Source organism: Loxodonta africana, chromosome 12 (genome assembly GCF_030014295.1).
Source record: "Loxodonta africana isolate mLoxAfr1 chromosome 12, mLoxAfr1.hap2, whole genome shotgun sequence".
Classification (NCBI taxonomy): Eukaryota; Metazoa; Chordata; class Mammalia; order Proboscidea; family Elephantidae; genus Loxodonta; species Loxodonta africana.
Window position 1 is genome coordinate 67,502,748 of NC_087353.1, and position 16,890 is coordinate 67,519,637.

Here is a 16,890-nt window from a genome sequence, read left to right on the forward strand (position 1 = left end):
GCAGATCACCAGGTCTTTTCTTCCACGGTGCTGCAGGGTGGGTTCAAACCACAAACCTTTAGGTTAGTGGCAGATCGCAAACAACTTGCACTGCCCAGGGACCTCCATCCCACTTAACCTTCTCAAAATTGCTGGCACTCTGGATTCTGTCATTGTGGTTAAACCTTTGCAAGAAGAATAATGTCTACAACCTCAGCTTGGCATCTGGCTTATTTTCTTGTCAGATTCCACATCCTAACTCATGCTGTGTTGTATGGTTGAAAGAAAGCATTTCACATCAAGAAATGTCATGGTTGCTACAAATAATTTTGTCACATCATCTTGAATTTTTCCTCTTTGCAAGTTCAACGGTTTGAACTAGATTCCAATCTTATAATGCTTCTTTTCAAATAATATAAAAGGGCACCTCATTTTAAAAAATCTCTTCATATGAATTGAACACTTTATTGTCTTCATCCTAAGTGTCACAAAATGGGAAGACCCCAACAGGCAATGTATGATGTGCCAGTGCCTGCTTTTCTTTTTCTTTTGGTTATTATATACTTTTTAGTCATTTTTTCATGGCTGTGAATACGTATATATAACACGTTTGTCAATCCAACATTTTTCATGTATACAAAATAATGATTTCAGTTACATTAATTATGGTAGGGGTTACACCACATAATGTAATTGAGATCACTACCTTGTACACATGAAAAATGTTGAATTGACAAATGTGTTATATATACGTATTCACAACCATGAAAAAAAAACATTAATTATGCTGTCTAACCCTTACCACCCCCACGTGTCTGTCAGTTTGTCATACTGTGGGGGTTTGCGTGTCGCTGTGATGCTGGAAGCTGTGCCACTAGTATTCAGATACCAGCAGGGTCACCCATGGAGGACAGGTTTCAGCTGAGCTTCCAGACTAAGACAGACTAGGAAGAAGGACCAGGTAGTCTACTTCTGAAAAGAATTCGCCAGTGAAAACCTTATGAATAGCAGTGGAACATTGTCTGATATAGTGCCAGAAGATGAGTCCCCCAGATTGGAAGGCACCCAAAAGAAAACTGGGGAACAGCTGCCTCCTTAGAGTCGACCTTAACGACATGGATGGATTCAAACTTTCGGGACCTTCATTAGCTGATGTGGCATGACTCAAAATGAGAAGAAACAGCTGCAAACATCCATTAATAACCAGAACCTGGAATGTAGAAAGTATAAATCTAGGAAAATTGGAAACTGTCAAAAATGGAATGGAACACATAAACATCAATATCCTAGGCATTAGAGAGCAGAAATGGACTGGTATTGGCCATTTTGAATCAGATAATCACGTAGTCTACTATGCTGGGAAAGACAACTTGAAGAGGAATGGTGTTGCATTTGTCGTCAAAAAGAACACTTCAAGATCTATCCTGAAGTACAATGCTGTCAGTGATAGGATAATATGCATATGCCTACAAGGAAGACCAGTTCATGTGACTGTTATTGAAATTTACGCACCAACCACTAAGGACAAAGATGAAGAAATAGAAGATTTTTATCAGCTCCTGCAGTCTGAAATTGATCGAACATGCAATCAGAATGCATTCATAATTACTGGTGATTAGAATGTGAACGTTGCAAACAAAGAAGGATCGGTAGTTGGGAAATATGGCCTTGGTGATAGAAACAATGCCTGAGATCAAATGATAGAATTTTGCAAGACGAATGACTTCTTCATTGCAAATACCTTCTTTCACCAACATAAATGGTGACTATACACATGGACCTCGCCAAGTGGAACACTCAGGAATCAAACTGACTACATCTGTGGAGAGAAACAATGGAAAAGCTCAATATTATCAGTCAGAACAAGGCCAGGGGCTGACTGTGGAACAGACCATCAATTGCTCATATGCAAGTTCAAGCTGAAACTGAAGAAAATCAGAGCAAGTCCATGAGAGCCAAAATGACTTTGAGTATATCCCACCTGAATTTAGAGACCATCTCAAGAATAGATTTGAAGCGTTGGACACTAGTGGCAGAAGACCAGACGAGTTATGGAATGACATCAAGAGCATCATACATGAAGAAAGCAAGAGGTTATTGAAAAGACAGGAAAGAAAGAAAAGACCAAGATGGATGTCAACTTGGTCTTGAACGTCGAGCAGCTAAAGCAAAAGGGAGAAATGATGAAGTAAAAGAACTGAACAGAAGATTTCAAAGGGCTGCTCGAGAAGACAAAGTATATTATTATAATGACATGTGCAAAGAGCTGGAGACAGAAAACCAAAAGGGAAAGCACACTCAGCATTTCTGAGGCTAAAAGAACTGAAGAAAAAATTCAAGCCTCGAGTTGCAATAGTGAGGGATTCTATGGGGAAAATATTAAATGATGCAAGAAGCATCAAAAGAAGATGGAAGGAATACACAGAGTCATTATACCAAAAAGAATTTGTTGATGTTCAACCATTTCAAGAGGTAGCATATGATCAGGAAGCAACGGTACTGGAGGAAGAAGTCCAAGCTACTCTGAAGGCATTGGCGAAAAACGAGGCTCCAAAAATTGACAGAATATCAATTGCGATGTTTCAACAAACAGGTGCAGGGCTGGAGGTGCTCACTCACCTATGCCAAGAAATGTGGAAGACAGGTTCCTGGCCAACTGACTGGAAAAGATCCATATTTATGCCTATTCCCGAGAAAGGTGATCCAACCGAATGTGGAAATTATAGAACAATATCATTAATATCACATGCAAGCAAAATTTTGCTGAAGATCATTCAAAAACGGCTGCAGCAGTATATCAACAGGGAACTGCCAGAAATTCAGGCTGGTTTCAGAAGAGGACATGGAACCAGGAATATCACTGCTGATGTCAGATGGATCCTGGCTGAAAGCAGAAGAGTACCAGAAGGTACTATGCAAAGGCATTCGACTGTGTGGATCATAACAAATTATGGATAATGGATAACATTGCAAAGAATGGGAATTCCAGAACACTTAATTGTGCTCATGAGGAACCTTTACATAGATCAAGAGGCAGTTGTTCAGGCAGAACAAGGGGATACTGATTGGTTTAAAGTCAGGGAAGGTGTGCGTCAGGGTTGTATCCTTTCACCATACCTATTCAATCTGTATGCTGAGCAAATAATCCAAGAAGCTGGACTATATGAAGAAGAACGGGGCATCAGGATTGGAGGAAGACTTGTTAACAACCTGTGTTATGCAGATGACACAACCTGCTTGCTGAAAGTGAAAAGGTCTTGAAGCACTTACTAATGAAGATCAAAGACCACAGCCTTCAGTTGGGATTGCAGCTGAACGTAAAGAAAACAAAAATCCTCACAACTGGACCAATGAGCAACATCATGCTAAATGGAGAAAAGATTGAAGTTGTGAAGGATTTCATTTTACTTGGATCCACAATCAACAGCCATGGAAGTAGCTGTCAAGAAATCAAAAGACGCGTTGCATTGGGTAAACCTGCCGCAAAGGACCTCTTTAAAGTTTTGAAAAGCAAAGATGTCACCTTGAAGACTAAGGTTCGCTTGACCCAAGCCATGGTATTTTCAATCCCATCATATGCATGTGAAAGCTGGACAATGAATGAGGAAGACTGAAGAAGAACTGATGCCTTCATATTGTTGTGTTGGCGAAGAATATTGAATATACCGTGGACTGCCAAAAGAACAAACAAATCTGTCTTGGAAGGAAGCATGGTGAGACTGCCTCTTACATACTTTGGACATGTTGTCAGGAGGGATCAATCCCTGGAGAAGGACTTCAAGCTTGGCAAAGTACAGGGTCAATGGAAAAGAGGAAGGCCCTCAATGAGCTGATCCATTGGCTGCAACAATGAACTCATGCATAACAGTGATTGTGAGGATGGCACAGGACCAGGCAATGTTTCGTTCTGTTGTGCATAGGGTCGCTGTGACTCAGTGGCACCTAACAACAACAACAACAATCCTTACCAATAACAGTTGCCAAATTTCCCATCACTATAAACAGAACTCGCTGCTTCCTAAATATTGGCTCCCCTTCCCCTCTTCATGCCCCTGGTAACCACTAACAAACATAGGTCTGGACACATTTGCTTACCTTAGATGTCTCATATAAGTGAGATCATATACTATTTGTCCTTTTGTGTTTGACTTAATTTGCTCAGCATACTGTTTTCAATGTTCATCCCTGTTGTAGCACGCATCAGAACTTCATTTCTCTTTAAGGCTGAGTAAACATTCCATTGTATGTATGTTCCACATTTTGTTAGGCCATTCGTCTGTTGATGGGCACTTGGGTTGTTTTCCCTTTTGGCCATTGTGAAAAGTGCCGTGATGAACATTGGTGTATAGGTTTCTGTTTGCATTCCTGCTTTCATTTCTTCTGACTATATACCTTTTTTTTTTTTTTTTTTAATATACCTAGGATTGGGATTGCTCGGTTATATGGTAATTCTATGTTTAGCTTTCTGAGAAACTACCAAACTGCTTTCCACAGAGGCTATACCTTATTGCATTCCCACCAGCAATGGATAAGGGTTCCAATTTCTCCATGTCCTCACCAACATTTGTTGTTTTCTCTTGTTTTTGTTTAGTTTTTATCTTAGCCATCCTAGTGGTAGTGAAGTGGTATCTCATTGTGGTTTTGATTAGTGGCTAATAGGAGCCCTAGTGGCTCCGTGGTTAAGCATTAGGCTGCTAATCAAACGGTCTGCAGTTCGAATCCATCAGCCGCTCCTTGGAAACCCTGTGGGGCAGTTCTACTCTGTCGTATCAGGTCACTATGAGTCAGAATCCACTCAAGGGCCACGGGCGATGGCTAATGGGTACCCTGGTGGCACAGTGGTTAAACATTCAGCTGTTATCCGAATAGTCGGCTGTTCGAATCCATCAACCACTCCTCAGGAAAAAGATATGGCAATCTGCTTCTGTAAAGATTACAGCCTGGGAAACCCTATGGGACAGTTCCACTCTGTCCTACACGGTTGCTAGGAATCAAAAGTGACTCCACAGCAGTGGTTTTGAGTTGGAATGGCTAGTGATGTTGATCATCTTTTCATGTGCTTGTTGGCCATTTTGACATCTTCTTTGTTGAGCAAAGTTTTTAGTGTTGATGATGTCTGATGTATCCGTTTTGTCTTCTGTTGCTAGTGCTTTTGATGTCATATCTAAGAATCCACTGTTAAAAAAACTAGGCCCTGAAACCATACCTGTGTTTTCTTGTAGGAGTAATTTTCTGGTAATGTGCAGCTGTTTTTGATGCTATAATTTTGTTTTTGTATTTTGCTGTCCAGCTATCAAAGGTAGCTGAGCTGAATGTATAGGTTATTCTACAAGTTGGGTCCCCAGATTTAAGGTGGCAAACGTCAACACCATGCAGATCTTGAAGCCTTTATCCTGGGTCTTGTTAAACACGGTGGGAATCTACCTCATGGGTATTTGATGCTTTCTCAACACAAAGTCAACAGAATTTGAGGAGAAATATTAGAGAACACTTTTGAGTCCTTGGAGCTGCTTAAAGCACCACATTTAGTCACTCGCTTAGCGAAAATGAAGCACCTACTAGGTAGCAGGCATTGTGCTGGGCCTTGAAGATACAACAGTCCCTCTCTCACCACCCTCTAAAATAATCAACCAAAGGAAGGTGGAAGACAGACAAATGGATGCACAAGTGCCATGAAGAGAGGCATTGTGGGTGGGGGAAATCCTTGATGTCAGGTAGCCTTGGGCTTGAATCCTTGCTCTAATACTTCTAGCTATGTGACTTTGGGGGAAATTACTGTGCTTCTTAAAGCTTTGAGTTTTCTCATTGGTAAAATGGACACAACCATATCTACTTGCAGGATTATTAGAGCATTTGCGGTAAGGTTTGTAAAACATTTAATCGTGGATGTTCAATAAATTGGAGCTGTTATTAACATAAAGCATCTGCTTATCATTCATTCCTACTGATAGGAAACCAGGCTAATGGGGTAGCTTTGTTTTTTCCTTTTGTGTTTGTTGGATTTCCCAGAAACAGATCTATACGCAAGGCAGGAAGGGATGCAGAGAGAAATTGGTAAGGGTGTAGGAAAAGCCAAGTAAGGGGGCAATTTCAGGTAATGGCCCACAGAGGGTAGCTCTAGAGTGTGTTACTCCTTAGAATGTGTACACTTCCAAGCAAGGGAGCTGGGCTTTCATACTTATATACCCACCCTGTGTGGTGCAAACATTTAACACACTCAGCTGCTAACCAAAACGTTGGAGGTTCGAGTCTACCCAAAGGCACCTCAGAAGAAAGGTTTGTTGATTTATCCCTGAAAAATCAACCACCGAAAGCCCAGTGGAGCACGGTTCTACTCAGACACACATGGGGTCTCCATGAGTTGGAGTTGACTAGACAGCAACTGTTTAGTTAGTCATTAGCTGTTGTCAGGTTATTAGGCACATTGAGTCCATCGAGTCCATGGCGATCCCATGTAACAGAGTAGGACTCCCCACAGGGTTTCCTAGACTGTGATTTTTACAGGAGCAGATTGCCAGGTCTTTCTCCTGTACAGCCACTGGGTGAGTTTGAACCGCCAACCCTTTGGCTGACAGCCAAGCGCTTAACCATTGTACCACCAGGACTCATAAATCCCTGGAGACTTCTGCCTCACTGCATGTGGAGGGAAAGCAGCCCAGGAACCCCAGAGAGTCTCAGGTGCTGGCAGTCAGAAAGGCACACAAAAGCCAGCGAAGGGTGTATGGAAATGGTAGAAGAAATACAAGGGCTTCTGGGCAAAGCACTAACCATATAGATTATATCTCCCTTTTTTAACTTTGGGGGACATTAGCCCTGGTCTGACTAGCCTCAGTAACTAAGAGGAGTTTTCCTTGGCAGGAAGCTTGAAGAATTTCCCTGTGAAAACATAACTAATGGGCAGCATTGTAGCATAGCATCGGGGCCAACCTGGCTTAAGATAAAATTCCTGCCCGCCTTTTTATAGCCTGTGTCACCTTGGGCAACCACATTTCCCTGTCTGACTTGAATTTTCTCCTTTAACAATTAGCAACCATGATGCCCTTTTTTAGGTTTGTTCTAGGCTGAGATGTCTTTATGGTCCCTGATTTATCTGACAAATATATATTGAATATCTGCTATATGCCAGCCTCAGGGCTAAGTACTGGGACACTGCTATGAATCAGACCCAGCCCAGCCTTTGAGGACCTTGGCATCTAGAGGGAGAGGCAGATGCATAAATTACAGACTCTCTGTCCTTCCTTGTATATTCAGTTTGCTCTGTCTCTTTCTCTGTCTCCCTCTTGCTCTGTTCTTGACTCAGTAACTTCTTCCTTTTACCCTACTTCCTCGTTTACTTCCTCTCTGTATTCCTGTCTTGCATCCGCCTGCCCTCACCACAAGGAGCCTTGGTGGTGCAATGGTGAAACACTCAGCTGCTAACTAAAGGGTTTTGTTGGTTCAAACCCACCAGCGCCTCCACTGGAGAAAAGACCTGGATTACAGCCTAGGAAACCCTATGGGGCGATTCTACTCTGTCACATGGGGTCACTATGAGTTGGAATCGACTCAGCTGCAACAGGTTTTAGAGAAGGAGCCCTGGTGGTGCAGTGGTTAAGCCCTTGGCTACTAAATGAAAGGTTGTTGGTTTGAACCAAGCAGTGGCTCCACAGGAGATAAGGCTGTAAAGATTATAGCCTTGGAAACCCAATAGGACAGTTCTCTTCTGTCCTACAGGGTCACTATGAGCCAGAATTGACTTGACTGCACACAGTAACAACAACCCCCACCACTTACCTAGGTTTCAGATCAGTTGGAAGAGAGCCAGCCTGCTGCCCTTTAAGTTCTTACCTCCCACTGCTGTTTTTCAAGGGCCCTTCTGAAGGTTGCCAAAGTCTATGACATTCTGGGGAATTCAATTCAACCTAGACCCTCAGATGTGACAGAAGGTGACGTGGAGATAATGGAAAACCACCCAGAGTTTAACTTAAAACTTGGGGCGGGCGGAATGGAACACAGGAAGCGGTCCTGAGTGTGCATTCCTGGGGAATGGCAAATAGAATCTGTCGTTAATTGCGCTAGGGGATCTGGACAACAAAGGTGATTTACCTGCTCCTTTGCAGCTGGTTGAACTCCCAAGAGCCCTGAATCAGAGTCTGGAAATTTGTAGTTTTAATTCCAACTCTGGAACTAGCAGCATGAACTTGGACATGATTTTCCTCATCCATATAATGATGATGGGGCCCTAGTGGCACAGTGATTAAGAGCTCAGCTGCTAACCAAAAGGTTGGCAGTTCAAATCCACCAGTCACTCCTTGGAAACCCTATGGAGGAGTTCTACCCTGTCCTGTAGGATCACTATGAGTCAGAATCGACTCAACAGGAACAGGTATATGATGTTGTGTGTGTGTTCGGGGATCCTTTAGAATTAGACCTCTTGGCCAGGAACTCTACCTTCTGAAATATCTTATTCTTTCCCTGATTTTGCCTGACTCTAGGAATGGCACACGCTAGGTGCTGATTCTACCTGTCAGCTTGTTGTACTGTGGTGGCTTGCATGTTGCTATGATACTGGAAACTATGCCACTGGTATTTCAAATACTAGCAGGGTCACACTTGGTGAACAGGTTTCAGTGGAGTTTATAGCCTGAGACAGACAAGGAAGAAAGACCTGGTGATTTACTTCTGAAAATTAGCCAATGAAAACCCTATGGATCACAGTAGAACACTGTCTGACTTGCATGCTTTGGGCGCATCATCAGAAGGGATGAAACGCTGGAGGAGGACCCCATGTTTGGTGAAGCAGAGGGCCAACAAGGCAAAGGAGACCATTAGTGAAATGAATTGGCACAATAGCTCCAACGATAGACTCAAATATGCTGGCAATCGTGAGGATGACACACGAGTTGACAACATTTCATTCTCTTGTATGTGAGGTCTCCATAAGCCAGAGTCAAATTGACAGCAACTAAGGTGTTCATTTAGTACAACCAACTTACTGTTTGCTTTCCTGGGTTCTGGGGAAGGCTTAGCTTTGGGCTCGAGGAGGTTCTCTGTCCAGGATACTAGAAGCAGAATTTGTTTCCACTTGGCCATTTTATTTAGAAGTTGAGGGCTACTGCTGCAGATGGAGAGATAGACACTGGTGACTTGTATAAAATGGTAGTTCTCAGACTCAACTATCATGGTTCAGGAGCACCGAGGGCCCAGGAATCTGTATTTTATGAGGCACAGGAGGGATGATGATGCAGATAGTTGGTGGGCCATCATTTGAGAATCACTTGGACAGACCTGGACTTGGCTCTGCCAACACTCTGTGTGACTCTGGTCTAGTTGTGAAGGTCTCTGAGCATCTTTCTTCATCTGCACCGTGGGCTCTTGACACCTGTTCTGTCTTCCTGCAGGGCTGCTGTGAGGACCAGATAAAGTGGCAGATGGGAAAATGCTAAGAGTCTCCACAAGAATCAAGATAATGGCCCTTGTGGTGGAGATGCACCATCCCCAAGCTCCCACCTCTCTGTGCTCAGACACAGAGGGACTGCAGACAGAGAATATTCAGTGAACACTTTGGCCTCCTGTATCAGGTACCTCTTGAGCCCAGCTTCACCTCCTCTTGGCCATCCTTTTCTACTCCAGCCATTGCTGTGGCAACCAGCTGTGCAAGTGTAGCCAGAGAATGCCCAGCCTTGGTGTGCTGTTTAGCTCATGCTTTCTGCCTCAGCGCCTCTCTGCCTCCAGCATGCCACAGGGCATCTGCCCCGCCATTCTGAAGCACGTGCAAACCTTCACCAACGAGGGGTGGGAGCTGCTGGTGCACACTCCCCACTTTATCTCTTAGGCGGACAATTCTGAGTGCATTCCAACAGCTCTTCAGAGGGCTCTCAGTGGACTCTTGGTGATAACCACAGTGGTCAACCACTCCATAAAGCACCTGGGGTTGGCTTTTCCTCCTCTCAGGTTTCCATCTTTCCAGCCCCTCCTTTTTTGCCTTGGGATCACTCCCCCAAATAACTCCCTGCTTGCAACCCCCTGCCCAGGCTCTGGTTGGGGACAACCCAGGCTGATGCCCCTTACTTATTGGCCCTGGCCTGATTCTCCAGTGGAATTCTAGGTCTGAAATAGTTATCCAGTGATCCAACTGTATACTTAGTGACCAAATGGGGGCAGTAACAGGAGTTGTAACCTGTCCACTTCCTGCTTGATCAGAGAGTACCAAAACCAAACCATTTGTCGCTGAGTCTACTCTGACTCCTGGTGACTCCATGTGTGTCAGAGTAGAACTGTGCTCTGTAGTGTTTTCAGTGGATGGTTTTCCAAAAGTAGATTGCCAGGCCTTTCTTCTGTGGTCCTTCTGGGTAGACTCAAGAGCACTGGGTTCAGATCTCAGCTTTGTGACAGAATGTATATAAAGTACTCTGTAACGAAGTCTGATACATAACAGGTTCCCTGAAAACAGATGATGACACTCTTCCTTCACTTGCCTCCATGTCACTCTGAGTCAAAGCCCTTACAAAAAGCTGAAAAGTCCCTAGCCCCCCGTTACTTGTCTGGCTTTCTCTCTTACTTCTCATGCCTTGCTCACTCTGTTCCAGCTACCTGCCTTTGTTGCTCCTTATATGCTTGAAGCACACCTTCTCCTTTAGCCTTTGGCAGTGGTTCTCAGCTGGGGGCAATTTTGCCCCCCAGGAGACATTTGGCAATGTCTGGAGACATTGTTGGTTGCCATAACTGGGGCAAATGAGTGCTGCTGGCATCCGATGGGTAGAGACTGGGATGCTGCTAAACATTCTACAGTGCACAGGATAGCCCCCGCAACACAGAATTGACTGGCCGTAAATGTCATTAGTGCTGAGGTTAAGAAACTCTGGGGGTCCCTTTTCTGGCAACCTTCGTCCTCCCCTCACTCACTCCCTCACCTCCTTCAAGTCTTTGCTCATATTTCACCTTCTCAATGAGGTGTCTCCCAACGCCCTATCAGTACTGCAATTTCCCCTGCCTTGTCCCTGCCGCCACCAGCCTCCCCATGTCCTAACCTGCTCTACTGTTCTTTTACAGCACTTTGTGCTTTCCAACGTGTTATATAATTTACTTTCTTATGTTTTACTCTTATTGTCTGTCTCCTCTCACTGGACTAAAAGCTCCAAGAGGGTCCAAACCTTTGATTGCTGCTGTATCCTTAGCACCTGGTACAGTGCCAGGAACATAGTAGGCATTCAATAAATGCTGAATGAGTGAGTGGCAGGAAAAAATTTAAGGGTGGGGATCATGAGGGTGCCATCTCTCCTACTACCCTAACAGTGTCATCAATACTTATGGGACCATCTGTCTACAGTACAAGGGTCGCTAGAGGTGGCAGCATAGGGTCCTCAAAGATTTCTTTAAAGCGCTGAGTTTCTTTAACTATGACTTGGTTCTTTGGCCAGCTACCTGCCACTCTTTAAAGAAAAACAAACAAACAAAAAACAGCCAAACCTGTTGTCATTGAGTCAATTCTGACTCATAGCAACCTTTTAGGACAGAGTAGAACTGCCTCATAGGGTCTCCAAGGAGTGCCTGGTGGATTTGAACTGCTGACCTTTTGGTTAGGAGCCAAGCTCTTAACTACTGCACCACCAGGGCTGCCTTTAAAGCGAAGGCGTCAGCGGTTCCTGTGATGAGAACCCTAATGACTCGACAGTAGCACAGAAGTTAATGGCCCTGGCATCATGCTACTTATACTTGTGTGTCCCTTTAAGCTACTGCCACATGGCAAACTTCATATAAAGGGGAGTCCCTAGATGGTACTAACGATTCACTTGCTTGCCTACTTAGCTAAAGGTTAGAGGTTCGAGTTCACCCAGAGGTGTCTTGAAAGACAAGCCTGGTGATCTACTTCAAAATAATCAGCCATTGAAAACTCTGTGGAGCACAGCTCTGCCCTGACACACATGGGGTCGCCATGACTTGGTATCAACTCAACAGCAGCTGGGTTTTTTCATTTTCAGAGCCATCTTGCCATTTACAACCTTAATCCTGAACCTCTTGTCTGAACCCACCTCCTCACACCATGCTCCATCCTGGTGTACTCAGGTATCCTGATAGCCCATCAGTTCTTGAGCTGAGAGGGAGATAGATCCACTTAGGCACTAGTTATCCTTGGACAAGAGGATTATGAAACACCCCCAGGAGGTCGACAGGTGAGAAAAGGAGAGATATCTCATCTAATTTCACCCAGCACTCCCCAAGAGTGAAAACAGCAATGAGATGCCATTGAGAGTTACTTTTCCTTGCTTTGCTTTATTTTTTAATCCTTCCACTTCCTGTTTTCTCTTGGGAGATTGAAAAGTGTCTTCTCACATATTTCTCATTATCAGCGTTTAATGAGAATTCTAATTAGGGCTACTGCATACTTCGATGGTGGTTTTCAAAATATAGCTCTGGCTTCTTATTTGTCAGGCTGCCAGTCCTTTGCATCCTCACCAAAGATGCCCTCTATAATAATAATACTAATAGCTATCATTTATTGAAAGTCTACTATGTGCCAGGCAATTTGCATACATTAGCACTAGTCTCCACAAAAAAAAAAAAAAATGCGGTAGGAACGGTTAATCCTAATTTTAGATGGGGAAATTAAGGCTCAGGGCAGTAAAATGCTTTGCCTGAAGCCATGCAGTTAGGAATTGGCAGATCTGGGATTCAAACCCAAGTTTGAATGAAACTCAAGAACTTTTCATGTCTAGCCTTCACAATGGATCTTGGGGAGAGGGAAGATAAAGATAACAGGACAACTTGTCACCGTTTCTGGAAGCGTCATCAGTCCCAATCAGAAGGTTTGATGTGAGTTATCATGTCTCTAGCCTCAGTCACCAGTGTCTCTGGGAACAGTGCTGTGGTTCAGGGAAGCCCAGGGGACTCTGAGACACCCAATTAGAAGGGCAGTAATAGCAGACCCAAGAATAGACTGATTGCTTATTCATCATCTTGTGGTTTCTGAGCCCATCCATCCATGGTGTGCAGGGCTGTCTAGTCGGTAATGACCATGATGTTCTTTCCTGGCTAATCACTTCACCCGGAACCAGAGATTGGGGGGCAAGTCCTGAAGTGACATTAAGCTTCTGCTGTCCCTGGGGCTTCCCAGAGAGCCCTTAGTGGACACCTTGTGGGCAAAGTGAGAGAACTGGACTCTTGCAAATGAAGGAACAGTCCCTCTGGGCTTGTTAAACGCCAGCCCTCTTGTTGAGCAGATGTGCCCTGAGGCAATGTGGTCTTCTAATGGATCTACAGGCAGGCTAACACTAGGCTGGTCTAAGCAGCAAGAGAGGGGCTGGTTCTCTGCCCAACACAGCCTCTTTCATTTTGCTTTTTCCCTAACTTCACCCTTTTTTTTTTTTCCCACCCTTTGTTCTCTGCTCATCCTCCTGAGCCTCTTTATCCACTAATGACACCACACACCTGTGTCAGGCTTTTCCAGGTAGGTTCACTGAATTTACTGTCTCCTCCCACCCTCACTGCTTCTCCTACCTCTCCCTCCACTTTTATTCTGGTTCTGCCTCCGTATCTTTATCCCCCATCCTTTGTTGCTTCTCTGTAACTCTCCCTCGAACTCAGCAATTTCTTTCTATCCTTCCTTTCTCCCTGTCTCTCTCCTTCCCTTCCACATTCTCTCCCACTCACATTTTCTCTCTGTTTCTCCCCTTTTCCCTCCCTCCTTCCTGACCTCTCACATTCTCTCTCCCCCTCACATTCTCCCTTTTCCTCTCATGTTCTCTCACTCCCTCCCTCTACCTTCTCACAGTCTCTGTCTGTCACACACACACACACATTATCTTTTTGTGTGGGTTTCAAAACCAAAAAACCAAACCTGTTGCTGTTGAGTCGATTCTAACTCATAGCAACCCTATAGGACAGAGTAGAACTTCTCCATAGAGTTTCCAAGAAGCACCTGGTGGATTTGAACTGCTGACCTTTTGGTGTGCAGCCGTAGCACTTAACCACTACACTAGGGTTTCCGTGTGGGTTTCACTCTTCCTTTTTATTACGTGCATTTCTCAGCCTCTCAAGTCTGTTTCTCCCCAAAACCCATCCTCTCTTTCTCACTCTTTCTATCTCCCCTCTCTTACTCTCCATCTCTAGGACTCTCTCTGTCTCCCTTTTTCATACACAGACAAACTGTTCATTGTACCTTGAGGTCAGTCCATATTAAGCCATCACTACCGTCTATTTCCATTCCTGTTGTCCCAAAGAAGCGTCATTCAAGTTCAGGAGTCAAAACCCAGATCTGCCTACCGTTAGAAGCTTTCTCAGTTCTCCCTCTCCCTCACCTTCCACATCATGTCTCTTTCCAGGTCCTGTTGACATAACCCTCTATAAATATTTCTTAAATGCTATCGCCAGCTCTCCATCCTTACTATTGACTTATTTACTCAACAAATTCTGCTTGTTGTGTTGCATACTACATGGCAGACTCTGTGAGGTCTAGGACAAGTGCAGACAAGACAAAGACATGGGCCAGACCATGGGCTAGATGGATAGATGGCCATGATCTTTGTTCAGTTTTCATCATTTAATACCCAGGTTAATACAACAATTTCTTTTTTTTCAAGCAACCCCCATACAGAATTCCTAAACTTTTTGTGAAGTATTATTAGACAGGATTTATTAAGGGGATCAAATAACCTTTATTGGATGCTTATTATATGCTGGAAACCCTGGTGGCATAGTGGTTAAGTGCTATGGCTACTACCAAAAGGTCGGCAGTTCGAATCCACCAAGCGCTCCTTGGAAAATCTATGGGGCAGTTCTATTCTGTCCTATAGGGTCGCTATGAGTCAGAATAGAATCGACTTGACGGCAATGGGTTTTGTTTTTTTTTTAATTTTTATGGTGCTTTAAGTGAAAGTTTACAAATCAAGTCAATCTCTCACACAAAAACCTATATACACCTTGCTAACCACCCCCCCCAAAAAAAACCCAGTGCCGTCAAGTTGATTCCGACTCATAGCGACCCTATAGGCCAGAGTAGAACTGCCCCATAGAGTTTCCAAGGAGCGCCTGGTGGATTTGAATACACCTTGCTACACACTCCCAATTACTCTCCCCCTAATGAGACAGCCTGCTCTCTCTCCCTCCACTCTCTCTTTTCGTGTCCATTTCGCCAGCTTCTAACCCCCTCCACCCTCTCATCTCCCCTCCAGGCAGGAGAGGAAAACATAGTCTCAAGTGTCCACCTGATCCAAGAAGCTCACTCCTCACCAGCATCCCTCTCCAACCCATTGTCTAGTCCAAACCATGTCTGAAGAGTTGGCTCCGGGAATGGTTCCTGTCCTGGGCCAACAGGAGGTCTGGGGGCCATGACCACCGGGGTCCTTCCAGTCTCTGTCAGACTATTAAGTCTGGTATTATGAGAATTTGGAGTCTGCATCCCACTGCTCTCCTGCTCCCTCAGGGGTTCTCTGCTGTGTTCCCTGTCAGGGCACTCATCGGTTGTAGCCAGGCGCCATCTAGTTTTTCTGGTCTCAGGATAATGTAGTCACTGGTTCATGTGGCTCTTTCTGTTTCTTGGGCTTGTAGTCACCTTGTGTCCTTGGTGTTCTTCATTCTCCTTTGATCCAGGTGGGTTGAGAACAATTGATGCATTTTAGATGGCTGCTTGGTAGCGTTTAAGACCCCAGATGCAACTCTTCAAAGTGGGATGCAGAATGTTTTCTTAATAGATTTTATTATGCCAATTGACTTAGATGTCCTCTGAAACCATGGTCCCCAGACCCCTGCCCCTGCTACACTGGCCTTCGAAGCATTCAGTTTATTCAGGAAACTTCTTTGTTTTTGGTTTAGTCCAATTGTGCTGACCTCCCCTGTATTGTGTGCTGTCTTTCCCTTCACGTAAAGTAGTTCTTATCTACTATCTAATTAGTGAATGCCCCTCTCCCACCGTCCCTCCCTCCCTCCTCTCGTAACCACAAAAAAATGTTTTCTTCTCAGTTTAAACTATTTCGCAAGTTCTTATAATAGTGGTCTTATACAATATTTGTCCTTTTGCAACTGACTAATTTCACCCAGCATAATGCCTTCCAGGTTCCTCCATGTTATGAAATGTTTCACAGATTCCTCACTGTTCTTTATCGATGCGCAGTATTCCGTTGTGTGAATATACCATAATTTATTTATCCATTCATCCTTTGATGGGCACCTTGGTTGCTTCTTTCTTTTTGCTATTGTAAATGGTGCTGCAATAAACATGGGTGTGCATATATCTGTTTGCGTAAAGGCTCTTATTTCTCTAGGATATATTCCAAGGAGTGGGATTGCTGGATCGTATGGTAGTTCTATTTCTAGCTTTTTAAGGAAGCGCCAAATCGATCTGCAAAGTGGTTGTACCATTTGACATTCCCACCAGCAGTGTCTGAGTGTTCCAATCTCTCCACAGCCTCTCCAACATTTATTATTTTGTGTTTTTTGGATTACTGCCAGCCTTGTTGGAGTGAGATGAAATCTCATTGTAGTTGTGATTTGCATTTCTCTAATGGCTAATGATCGTGAGCATTTCCTCATATATCTGTTAGCTACCTGAATGTCTTCTTTAGTGAAGTGTCTATTCATATCTTTTTCCCATTTTTTAATTGGGTTATTTGTCTTTTTGCAGTTGACTTTTTGCAGTATCATGTAGATTTTAGAGATCAGGCACTGATCAGAAATGTCATAGCTAAAAACTTCTTCCCAGTCTGTAGGTAGTCCTTTCACTCTTTTGGTGAAGTCTTTGGATGAGCATACCCAAACCCCAGATGAGCATAGGTGTTTGATTTTTAGGAGCTCCCAGTTATCTAGTTTTTCTTCTACATTCTTTACAATGTTTTGTATACCATTTATGCCATGTATTAGGGCTCCTAACACTGTCCCTATTTTTTCTTCCATGATCTTTATCATTTCAGATTTTATATTTAGGCCTTTGATCCATTT

At 44.0% G+C, this 16,890-nt stretch overlaps 1 protein-coding gene across 1 annotated transcript in view; it reads left to right on the top strand.

Moving 5' to 3' along the window:
• SHISA9 (shisa family member 9) overlaps positions 1-9,527 on the top strand; it is a 350,081-nt gene extending 340,554 nt beyond the window's left edge. Inside the window, exon 3 of the transcript XR_010323639.1 lies at positions 9,360-9,527. The gene's annotated coding sequence lies outside the window, so the exon portion shown is untranslated. The remainder of the gene's footprint in view (positions 1-9,359) is intronic.
• The last annotated feature ends 7,363 nt before the right edge of the window (positions 9,528-16,890 follow it).